Source organism: Hyperolius riggenbachi, chromosome 4, assembly GCF_040937935.1.
Source record: "Hyperolius riggenbachi isolate aHypRig1 chromosome 4, aHypRig1.pri, whole genome shotgun sequence".
In the NCBI taxonomy this organism is placed as follows: domain Eukaryota; kingdom Metazoa; phylum Chordata; class Amphibia; order Anura; family Hyperoliidae; genus Hyperolius; species Hyperolius riggenbachi.
Window position 1 is genome coordinate 231,920,556 of NC_090649.1, and position 13,318 is coordinate 231,933,873.

The window sequence follows — 13,318 nt, forward strand, 5'->3', positions numbered from 1 at the left end:
ATCTATTAAAATATCTATCTATCTATCTATCTATCTATCTATCTATCTATCTATCTATCTATCTATCTATCTGCTGTATGTGGGTGTGGCAGGTTTTATCTCATCATGCTACATGTCATTTCAGGTACACTTTAAGTGTTATTAGTGAGTTATTTTTTAGGTTAACTGTAATTGATTAGTGTTAGGAGTCAGGTTAAACAAAGTACAGCAATATGAGAATAGTTAAACTGTGATGGGAGACTAACCTCCAACATCACTCCTCACTCATTACTTCTCAAAAAATAAAATGCACACCAATGAAGCTAAGTTTACCATGCATGTTCATAGCCCTGTCAGTGTTACTCTGCCTACAAACCCACCTAACCCAATTCCTTTATTCGCTGAGCTCTATTAGGAAATATACATTTAGAAACATCAGATCCTTGTCCATTCAGACAGTCAGCACTAAAGAGAAATTCCATTTTCATTAAACACAGCTCAGGACTGCACAAATCATGTTGTAATGCAATGCCATTAAAATGTCTATTTTCAGCTCATTTTGCAGCCAGCTAAGAATTGCTAGTATTGGACTCCTTTGGAAACATGGCAATGGTATTCTGTTTGAAGTACAGATTGCTCATAAATTCCTACCATTCTGGATAAGTAATTAGCAGCACAAAGCAGGAAATGCTGTTACTCATTTTTAGTACTGTACCTGGCTTTGACTAATCCATTGACTGACAGAGCACCTTTATACTACAAGTCTCTTTGAAACATTGTGAAATGGCTGTGCCTAAAACTTGCCTTTTAATACAGTGACTAGATTTTTTCTGGGCCCAACCTGGGATAGGACAGAACAAGTGCGGGAGTTGAAAAATTGGCATGGCCTTGATATGACATGGGCGGGGTTAACTGTAATGTAATAGTGTAACTAAAAGGCAGTAGGTCTGAGTTTCCTTTCAAACCACAGTTAGGCAAAGTGCTGGGGTGGGAGGGGGACACTGGGTGCTGCTGGGTGGGAGAGACACTTGGTGGGGAGGGAAGGTGACACTGGTTACTGCTGGGTGGGAGGGTGACACTGGTTGCTGCTGGGTGGAAGGGTGAAACTAGTTGCTGCTGGGTGGGAGGGTGACAATGGTTACTGCTGCATAGGAGGGTAATACTAGGTGCTGGTAGGTGGGAGGGTGACACTTGGTGCAGAGGGAGGGAGGGTGGGAAGGCGACACTAGGTCACACTGGCTGCTGCTTACCAGACTCACGCAGCATGGCCCGGCATCCATCTCTTTTCCAGCATGGTCATGCACATAGGCAACAAGCAGCATGCTGGAGGCAGAGCTAATGTGTATGTAGCTGGTTCTGCATTTTTATGTACTGACTAAGACTAAAGTTGCCACAGACAATACAATAAAATGATCCGATTTGACATCAATTCGATAAATATGATCGGATCTCCTGAAAAAATTGAAAGCTTTTTTTTTTCATTCGACTGAAAAATCCGATCGGATTTCCCATTTTTTTTTTTCGATTTTAATCAAGACTGGAAGTTTTTCTTCAATGTTTCTAAAGATTGTATTGTGTGTGTTAGATTGTCAATTTATTAATATACACACCCTAGCAATTTTCTCAGAGTTTCCAATCATTTTTATCATAATTGGGGAATAATTGAACATATGTGTGTGGTACATTGGTCAGATTTTTGAAATGTTACAATCAGTCAGAAAAAATGATTGCAATTCTTGAATTGAACAGATATTTAAAAGATTGTATGGTGTGTGGCCACCTTAAGCGGGCACATCAAAAGTAGATAGGGGGTGGATCGGAGGTAGACAGGAGGCAAGGAATGCAGCCACACAGAGTCCTGCAGGTGGGATGTCCAGTGGCCAGCCCGGGACGTTGCGCAGGAAAATTTCTGCCTGAGACAGGGACCCTGAATCCGGGACTATAGACAAACTGATGAGATAAACAATTGTATATAGATACAATTTGTTATATTATCCTTCTCCTATAAATGACTTTTTTTTAGATGTCCCACAGTTTTATTTTATATTTAAATCTACTTTTTAAGTTTATACTTAAAATGTCATTATCTCTGCTCAAAGACACATTCATTGAAGTATGCCAGAGCTAAAATCTATGAATTGTTGACTTTTTTATCTCTTTAATACTCTCATAAGCCATTTACTGCCAGGAAAGTGTTTTATGGTTGTAATTCCTTATCAGTGAATGTTACACTATAGTCAGACCAGGTCCTGACTGAACAGAAAAAGTCACTTGTATAGTCACTTGATGTTTAATTCTTTCAGGCAGAGAAAGAAAAAAAAGGAACACAACAGTTATTTGTGTATTTGGCACTATACATACTTATGTCTATCTCATTATGTCAAACGCACCTTGGTGTCCTTTAGTATTTGGAAGAATTTTAGCCTACATTAAGGTTCATATCACACAAATGATGAAATGCTAGTGATAAAAGACTGCTACAAATTGCTTATTGCCAACATTGTTTGGATTCAGATGCATTTTAAAAGGAAATTACAGTGGCCTGATATTTTATCTTGTTTTTAACAGAGATTTGTTGCTAACCGTTACTACCTATGGAAAAGTATTTGAAACAGAAACTTACAATATATTACTTACTACAATGTATTGTAATGCTTTTTTGCTAATGTTTTATCAGTTCGCTATTGGCCCAACAGCTAACATTAGTTTAAGGTGAAAATGTTAAAATTCACTCTTAGCAGATAACCTAATCTAAATTTCTAGGTTGACTACATGCTTTTTACAAGTGTTTTGAAGGGCTTAGCAAAAAAAATCCTACTAACTAGCTGCTGCCTTGCTGCCCTAGGAAGTGAATATAATTGAGCCTATCAAACCTATCAGCTCTGTCTGTCAATAAGCTAGCAACTGATTTGGTTAATTAACCAGAAGCTAGAAACTTTTTCTGACTGAATTTAATTTCTTGATTAGGTCAGTGATGATTTGCTCATATTAAATTGAAATTAACTTTAACTGTTAAATTAGGTTTAAATTTTGCCAAAATAAACTAAACCTAAGCACATAAGAAAATACTGAATACGTAAAAGAAATCAGCATGAGTACCAAGCAGTTAGCATCTTTTTAAAATGAGGTCAGTAATGGCAGCTAATATCTCACTATAGGCGCTCTTTAAATGCCTCACAGCAATAAATGCTCTCCCACTGTATTAATTTTCACTTCATTTTTGCCTGAGGCAACGATAAGCTAACAGGATGGAAAAATGAGAAATTCGCCAGCCCAGACAGCTGAAAATATGCACTGAATTGAGCGACACAGACACCAGTATTGGACAGTACAATGTCCTTTTCTCAAACCCTGTGTTATTGTTAAAATGATCTATTTTCATGTATGATCTGAGGGGTGCTTTACCCCATAGTGTAAGGCTAAGCTTTTAAGATACATCCAACAATGGAAGATATTTCTATTCTGCATGTTCCTTTCCTTTTTCTAGGCATTTTGTTTGACTATTCAACTCACAAAATATCCCTAAATTGCATGCATGAAATAGAGGTGCAAGGAAAAGCGGGCGCCAGGTGAAGTCAATATAAGTGTAAATGACAAATACCTTTGTGAATTGGGTGCCAAATTAAAACAAAAATATTTACGTTGGTAATGACGATAGTAAAACATTATTTTACTACAGCTAAACCTAACCCTACTCGCACACAGAACCCTCCGATCCTTAATCCTAAAACCCACCTACTTGACACCAAAACCTAAAGCCCTCTTCCTGACGCCTAACCCTAAAACCCCTAAAACCGCACTTCCTGACACCTAACCCTAAACCCTTTCTGGCACCTAACCCTTAAACCACCTTCCTGATACCAACCATAAAACCCCCCCTTCCTAAACTTACAGTTTTCTAACAATACATTTTAAAACGATAATTGTCAAAAGCAAAAAAAAAAAATTATTAATACAAAAGTCAAACAATTTTCAAAAATTATAGCATTCTAATTTTCTAAAATGAAAAATGTTGGATAGACTGACCTGACACCCACTATTTATTGAGTGCCCATAAGAAAGAAAGAAAAGAAAAAAACTAGAAAAGTCGACAACTCCTTTTAGTAGTGTTGAATTAATTTACATCCTGATGCAATGTACACTGTGCATGGTTCTTGGGCTAAGAGACACAGCAGAAGGTGGAGAAACAAAAGAAAAGTTAATAGTGAACACCTGAAGTACAACCTGGGCCCACTCTGCTCCAGGGCCCCATAGCAGTTGCTATGGCTACTGCTACACTCCTGCAATCAGACACAATGAGAAGAACTACATATTTTGTGGTTATATATTGCCTAATAATGTTTTAACTGTTTTGTGGACTGAGAGAAAAGTTGCACTTTTTGGGAAGCAACTTCTCTAATGAGAACACATTAGAAAATATATTTTTTATTAATTTTAGGAAAAAATTTAAAAAATGTTTCCTAAATTATGGGATACCGGACTTGTGTGCCCAATTTGGTTACAGGAGATCTTTATCACTCTGTATTACTGTATTTTGTGGACTCTAAGGCTCACTTTTTCACCCCAAAAGAGAGTGTGTGTGTGGGGGGGGGAGTCACGTCGCTGCATCTTATAGTCCAAATGCGGGGAGTTCCTGACTTGTAAATGCCTACCAATACAGACCTCCAACCCGCCGCAATGTCGGGGACTCCCTGTATTGTGCCCATGCAGTGCAGGGCACGGGACAAATGAAGGACACAGGGACACAAATGGGCATTAAGGAGGACACAAGAGGGATACAAATGGGCATAGAAGAGGAAACAAGGAGGACAGAGGCGGACACAGAAGGACACAAGGGCAACACAAGAGGTACAAGGGGGCATGAGGTACAAAGGGGCAAAATCCACATGATGCCTTTTCACCTTGGATGCGCCAGGTTTAGTATATATTTTTTTCCCTGGTTTTTGTCCTCTAAACTAGGTGTATCTTATGGTCAGGAGCTATGTATTTGGGAATACCCTTTACAAAAGAGGGCAAAAAATACAAAGTTCTCTTATAGGTGATCCACCACACCCACTGTAAACATTTGCTTCTTTAGAGAGAACTACAATCTTTCATGAAAAAATGCTCTAGCGCAGTCTTGCAGTACAAAATAGAGGGATCTGCAGCAACTAGATGCACAAAACACTATCCCACTGGACAGAAAAACGGAATAGCTATGCAGCTACACTCCCTTTGTAGCTGCATGGCCATTCCTTTTTGCCAGCCGGTGGGGTAGTGTTTTGTGCGTCTAGTTTGTGCAGATGCCGATATTTCATGTAATAATGGCTTTAGCTTCAGACTGGGCCTATTGGAATTGTCTGTGTTTATATAGTGACCCGATGAAGGGCATTTTAAAAAAGTCTGAAACAAATGTGTCATTGCCTAACCTAAATGTTCATTGCTCATCACGTCAAGCCAGATTATGGTATTTATTGTGGGTTCATGAAAGCTTCTCTTGTGGTTGCCCATGAAGACTATTTACACAAATGAAAACATTTTACAACTATTTTTGAATTTTGTATTGTGCCAATAAAGTTTTGTCAACACTTTTGTACTGCAAGCCTTTTATCATAAAAAGATTGTAGTTCTCTCTAAAGAAGCAAATGTTTATGGTCAGGAGCATCTTATAGTCTAAAAATACAGTACACAACTGACCCCTTTACCTATTTACCTAGAAACCAAAGGTGAGGATATGCCCTTGTCTTTCACCAGCCTTCATGGGGTACACTATTATACACAATCTTTCACATCATGGGAGAGACCACAGCACAACCTGTGTCTCTTTCTGAACAGCAGAATGATCAAATCATAGGAACATCACAGCGTCTAAAATAACTTTATCGCAATAGGATGAATCAGAACACACCATAAACAGAGCCATGTGATGTGCACTTGCCAATGTCAGTTGCATTCATACTGCTAGAAAAAGCAAGATCCCAGGAAAGAGAACATTCTAAAAATGTATAAAAGCCATAAAGAAAGAATTGGCACTTGCGTGCATGTCGCTATAAACATTTACATTTTATTGAAAGATTAAAAATGTATATTAATTATGGAAGCATCATAAATCACAACAAATCTCACCCTTCAAAATGCTACAACTGTGTGAGTCCCATCAAACACTAGGTAAAGACAGTGTGACTGCAGTCCCCATTGAAAAAATGCTGCTGCCCAGATTGCACATATGTTGAAAAAGCACAACTGCATGCAAATTCATCCAGATAAATAATGATTGTTTGCCTCTTCACAAAGAATGGTAATTATTCAATGCATGAAAGTTCAAAGCTGCTAAATGCACCCATAGGACTAATTCCAATCGCAGACAAGTCCCAGTTGAAGGAGAAATCCTCAGAAGCAATTAACAAGTAAATCCAGCGTAAGCACAGAGAATATAGTGAGATCCCAGTCGCAGACTCCCACCAACACACAGTCGGACTGAGTAGAATCGTAAAAAGGGAGTGAACGCCCAGCTGAGGCAGCAAATAACAAAGCCAGCAAACAAGAGTGGTACGACCTCACAGTTCATGGAATATATCAAAGGACTCAGCATAGGTAACCATGCAGGCGGTTGAAATGGAAATGCACATCCAAACGGCCGGAGTGGTATAGGCAAAGGACAATTGAGCAGTAATATCACTCCATATGCATATGCTGTGTCAGTAATCCAGAAAGCCCAGTGTGGGTACGGAGTATGGGTCTACTCAATCTGGCTGTGTGTTGGTGGGAGTCTGCAACTGGAATCTCACTATATTCTCACTGACCTTCTGTGCTTATGCTGGATTTACTTGTCAATTGCATCTGAGGATTTCACCTTCAACTGGGATTTGTCTGCGATTGAGATTAGTCCTATGGGTGCATTTAGCAGCTTTGAACTTTCATGCATTGAATAATTACCATTCTTTGTGAAGAGGCAAACAATCATTATTTATCTGGATGAATTTGCATGCAGTTGTGCTTTTTCAACATATGTGCATTCTGGGCGGCAGCCATTTTTCAGTGTGGACTGCAGTCACACTGTCTTTACCTGGTGTTTGATGGGACTCACACAATTTTAGCATTTTGAAGGGTGAGATTTGTTGTGATTTATGATGCTTCGATACTTAATAGACATTTATAATCTTTCAATAAAATGTATATGTTTGTACCAACATGCACCCAAGTTCCAATTCTTTCTTCGTGGTATTTATATACTATATTATTGGCATGGTGCATGCTAGTTATATTTTATGGTGTTATATGTTGTTGTTTAGCAGTTTTACATATTTAGCCTATTTAGCCACAGCCCTTATTTAGCCTTGATACTTCATTCTAAGAATTTACAGCAATTGGGTATATAACATACACTCATCTATGAAGACAGTGGAAATGAGCATACGCCATACATCTCCTGTAAGTAAGGGGGGGGGGGGGGTACTATTACCACTTCCCTGTGCCAGAAAAAGCCCTGTGGGGCATTTGAAAGTCCATACTCACCGAGTCTGTTTGTTTTTTGGACTGCTATTACAACCCGAGTATTTGTGGAGCTATTGCAATATATTCCCAGTCCACATCCTTCTGCCAAAGAGGTGTTCGTTTAAAGAAATCAGGGTGTATAATACGGTATTTGTTTATTTCACTATGGTCTGTCTAGCTATTTCAGTAAAAACAACAGATAGTGCAAACACTGAGATTAAAGATCTCTGTGAATGTGATATATTTTGAATACCTTTCATGCTCTCCACACCATCTGGAAACTGCTGAGAATGTTATGTTAATTCCGCAAAAGATTTAAACAGCACTTCACTTTAATATCTTTATAAGATGTACCTTTTTGATTTTCCACTTGAGCAAGTGTTTTACTTACATTTCTCAGATATTATACTTACATGTAATATTGGCTGTGTTATATGCACACCCACCTAGCCTGAATTAGGATACAATTATACATCCAATATAACCTATATTGAAGGGTGTATTCACTAAATATCTGTAAGATTTACATGCACACATAGTGTATGTAAAATGTACTGAATGCCATGCAAACTATATAAAACACGTTATGCAGTTTGTGTAGCATGCATTGCACACATAATGCACAGTAACTATTTTGTGTGCTGTCTGCACATGTAACTTTTATTGATATGTAGTAAATGTGGTCAGGTACAGAAGAGATAAGGCTTTAAACTCTCTACACACATTCGACTAATGTTGCCACAAAAATAACAAACGATGGGTCAGCCAAGTATCTTTTAAAAAAGCTGTCCTAACGATGGTAAAAGACAGCAATTATCGTTTATGTAGATCAATCCATGGTGGCAGATCTATTTGAACAACAATCAGTATTAGTCGTTCATGTATTGAAAAATACAAAATGTTCCCTATATTTAAACTATTCATGTGTGGCAAAATTTGTACTTCCAGGTCCTCATTTGTATGCTTCTTCTAACGATTTGATTGGTGGACAGTTGTTGTGTCACCATTGAATTCAATTGTGCTCCGATGTCATTAATTTGTGATTGGAAAACAATACATATATCCAGGCACATCGCCTCTAGTTAGGACATTAAATAAGGTATTAAGGAAAGGGAGGTGCTGAAGGGGGTGTGGCTAGAAAACAGCAAAAAACTATTAACCCTTCGCACTCTCGCATGCAAATGTTCAAACAAATGCATTCACAGATTCACTCATCCAGGCACAACTGTTATCCCTACAGCTAAGTTAAAAGCCGGGTTTTAGTTCACAGAAGAATGCATTCTTATGCTTAGTCACCTATACTGCGCAGAAGTACCCAGGTAAACATAGGTGTCCTAACTCTGGCCCTGTAACATGCATAGTGCAAACATGCAAACACATTAATTGCATCAAACCTATCAATGGATTAGGAGCACACATCCTGACGTCCTCTCCTGGGACAGACAGTGCATCTTACCAATCGCACAAGGGAGATAACGTTATGTGTCCATGTGCACCATGCACATACACCAGCATAAGCGGTGTGCATGCTGACAAACACATACAGGGGAAGGAGGGAGTGCACTGAATTAGACCCTAGCCACAGGGGTCAGTAACAAGAAAAAAATACATATATCCAGGCACTCCCTCCTTCCCCTGTATGTGTTTGCCTGGGTACTTCTGCGCAGTATAGGTGACTAAGCATAAGAATGCATTCTTCTGTGAACTAAAACCCCGGCTTTTAACTTAGCTGTAGGGATAACAGTTGTGCCTGGATGAGTGAATCTGTGAATGCATTTGTTTGAACATTTGCATGCGAGAGTGCGAAGGGTTAATAGTTTTTTGCTGTTTTCTAGCCACACCCCCTTCAGCACCTCCCTTTCCTTAATAACTTATTTAATGTCCTAACTAGAGGCGATGTGCCTGGATATATGTATTTTCTCCTTGTTACTGACCCCTGTGGCTAGGGTCTAATTCAGTGCATTCCCTCCTTCCCCTGTATGTGTTTGTCAGCATGCACACAGCTTATGCTGGTGTATGTGCATGGTGCACATGGACACATAACGTTAGCTCCCTTGTGCGATTGGTAAGATGCACTGTCTGTCCCAGGAGAAGACGTCAGGATGTGTGCTCCTAATCCATTGATAGGTTTGATGCAATGAATGTGTTTGCATGTTTGCACTATGGATGTTACAGGGCCAGAGTTAGGACACCTATGTTTACCTGGGTACTTATGCACAGTATAGGTGACTAAGCATAAGAATGCATTCTTCTGTGAGCTAAAACCCCGGCTTTTAACTTAGCTGTAGGGATAACAGTTGTGCCTGGATGAGTGAATCTGTGAATGCATTTGTTTGAACATTTGCATGCGAGAGTGTGAAGGGTTAATAGATTCTTGCTATTAATTTGTGATTGAGCATGTGCTTGGAGCTTAATGATGTTGCTTTTTAATATAGGCAACACAATGGTGTAGTGGGTAGCACTCTGACCTTGCAAGACTGGTTCCCTGGTTAAAATCATAGCCAGGGCACTAACTACACGGGTTTCCTCCAGCCACTCCAGTTTCCTACCACATCCCCTAAAGTATACAGATAAGTTAATTGACCCCCCCCCCCCCCCCCCAAAAAAAAAAAATACTATGATGGCTATGATAGGGATTAGATTGTGAGCCCCTCTAAGGGACAGTTAAATAACAATACAATATACTCAAAACAGCACTGCGGAAGATGTCGGCACTATATAAATACAAAATAATAATAAAAATAATAATATTGCATGCATTTTTAAAACAATTTTGTGTAAGACTCAAGAAAAATATAGAACTTTTACATAAAAGGGATCGTATATCTTAGCCTTCAGTCCCTTTATAATTTGCTGATAGCATTAGGATTTTATTATGTATCAGTAGCAGTATTGCTTGCAAATTTTCACAAAAGTCATTTTCCCATTGAAAATGCTATATTCAATTTTAAGAATATATTAATGAAAATACATTGTATTTTCGAAATATGGTCAAAGAAAACATTTTTTTTTCTGATGCGAAAATTTGCAAAAAATGCAAAATCACATCTTTTAATGCAAAAAGAAAGAAAAAAAAACCCACATCTTTAAAGGGATACTGTAGGGGGGTCGGGGAAAATGAGTTGAACTTACCCGGGGCTTCTAATGGTCCCCCGCAGGCATCCTGTGCCCGCGCAGCCAGTCACCGATGCTCCGGCCCCGCCTCAGGTTCACCTCTGGAATTTCAGACTTTAAAGTCTGAAAACCACTGCGCCCGCATTGCCGTGTCCTCGCACCCGCTGATGTCACCAGGAGCGTACTGCACAGACACAGACCATACTGGGCCTGCGCAGTACGCTCCTGGTGACATCAGCGGGAGCGAGGACATGGTAACGCAGGCGCAGTGGTTTTCAGACTTTAAAGTCTGAAATTCCAGAAGTGAACCGGAGGAGGGGCCGGAGCATTGGTGAGTGGCTGCGCGGGCACAGGATGTCTGGGGGGACCATTAGAAGCCCTAGGTAAGTTCAACTCATTTTCCTCTGACCCCCCTACAGTATCCCTTTAACATAAAAAATTGCAAAGATGCAAAACACCACAAACATTACAAAATTATTTTTTTTAGGGCATTTTCAATCAAAAGTCAAATTTTACATTATTTCCATGAAAATGAATGTAAATGGAATATCAGCATTTTACTTTCTCTTCACTGATCACCAGTAGTCTGCACCCCATAGTGATACTGTTTTTTATTTAGGTAATACCAACACCACCAACATGATCATGATCATGAACCTTTAGGCTAGTTACACACCAGGACGTTGCATTTAGGGGACGTTATAGGGCACATAACGTGCCCCCAACGCAACGCCTGGTGCTCTCTGGTGTGGACGTCGGAGTGAGCCGCGTTGTGCAGCTCACTCTGGCGTCCGTGATGCCGTGATGCGTACTCTTGGACGCATGCGGCATCACTGGGTCCCGCCCGGCCAATCGCCGCACAGAGCGGCCGATCCAGGACGTAAACACTGCACGTCACTGAGTGCAGTGAATATTAATTAGCCATGTGCCCGGCCGCTCTCCCCTCCTCCCCAACATGACTGAGCAGGTGCAAGCAGGCTTAGCCGTGTAGAACGCACAGCATGCAGCACTTTGCTGCATTACAATGTAACGCAACGTGGGCAGTGTGAACAGCCCACTTGTGTTACATTGCTGTGCATTGGGGGAGCGTTACAGGCTGCACTAACGTGCGCCTGTAACGTCCCTGGGTGCAAGAAGCCTTAATTGGATAGCCACATTTTAAACAAAGGTTCTAACTGGACAGAAATGCTGATCAGAAGTCAAACAAAATGGAGAGAGATGTTATGTTGAGGGCTCGTTTCCACTATCGCGAATCTGCATGCGTCCAACGCATGCGGATTCGCACATGTAGTGCAAGTGGTTGGGCCTGTTTCCACTGTAGCGTTGTTGAGGTGCATTTTTTTCAGCGGTGAAAAAACACACAAAAGAATTCACCTGCGAGTGGAATGCATACGAATCGCATGCAATGTATTTAATAGGGAAATCGCATGCGGTTTCCCCATGCGTTTTTTGCCGCGAATTCGCATAGGTACGAATGTAAATTCACACAGGCAGTGACATGGTTAAAATCGCATATACCCTCACCTATGCGAATTTGCGGCAAAAACGCATGGGGAATCGCATCCGCATGCAATTTCATCAGCGGTGGAATCCAGGCGATTCTGCACCGCAATAGTAGAAACGAGCCCTTATACTTTGTGTATGCCCCTGCCCAATGAACTGCTGAAATTTTGTAAAGAAAACCCCTCACACACATGTTCATTTTGGTGATGTTTAGGTTGCAAATTTTATTAGATTTATGTTCAAATTCAACTTCAGTATTTTTGCAAGTCCATCACAGCTGCAAACGCTCTGAGTAGCCAGGTTTAGCAGTGCCACTTAGAACATGCACACAAGTTACTGAATGCATCTTTAAAGGAAAACTATATATAACTTGTTAAAAAAAACTCTTAGAACACTCATAGCAATAGCTGGTACACTCTATGCAATTTCTCATCAGATAGATGGGTCAAATCAATTATTTCCAACAGGCCCAATCCAATTTCCGTTTGTTGATCAGAAAAACAATCAGAAATCATATAAGACAGAAAAGATAGATTCAGCCTGTCTATGTGATGGGAAATTGCATGGTGTGTACCAGGCATTACTTCCATGGCTCTGTACAGATTAAAAAAATAAATAAAACATATAAACAAAGTACATAAAACACAGGCAATTGTGTACATAGAAATAAAGACACTAATACAAAATACAGAAAAGGACATAAGTTATAGTGATTAATAAAAGGTTAAAAAACCGATGACACAAAAAGATGAGAACTTTGCCCTTGCGAGCTTATATTCTAAAGCAGTGCTGTCCAACTGGTGCGGCCCCCCTGCTGTATCAGTGTTAGCCCCTGAGTCCCCAGAGCTTTTTTTTTGTAACCTTTTCCCCCATTCCTCTGCTATAATGTAACTGTAATAAATTACAGCCCCCCTCCACTAATCTCTCTTCATTCCCCCGTGCTGCCGCCACCTCAACTCTCAGATCGGCGGCGAGCAGGAGATAGGAACCAGCTACACCGCGCACGGCAGCTGCACGGGGGACTTTAAATGCTGGACGTGACCGATGATGACACTTCCTGCATTTAAATTCACCGCGCGGCTGCCGATCAGCTGGCAGCCAGGGCGATCAGACTGCCACCCTTTTTTCCCCACTAGGGGGATGTCCTGCTGGGGGGGTCTGATTGCCGCCGGCTGCTTGCGCTTGCGGGGGGCGCTCTTCAAAGTCCCCCTCCGCAGCGCTTTCTGGCCTCCTTCCCTCCCCCTCCCTT

At 40.5% G+C, this 13,318-nt stretch overlaps 1 protein-coding gene across 5 annotated transcripts in view; it reads left to right on the top strand.

Annotated features, from left to right (window-relative positions):
- Nucleotides 1-13,318, top strand: part of ADGRB3 (adhesion G protein-coupled receptor B3) — a 1,235,185-nt gene that overhangs the window by 687,692 nt on the left and 534,175 nt on the right. The window lies entirely within an intron of this gene.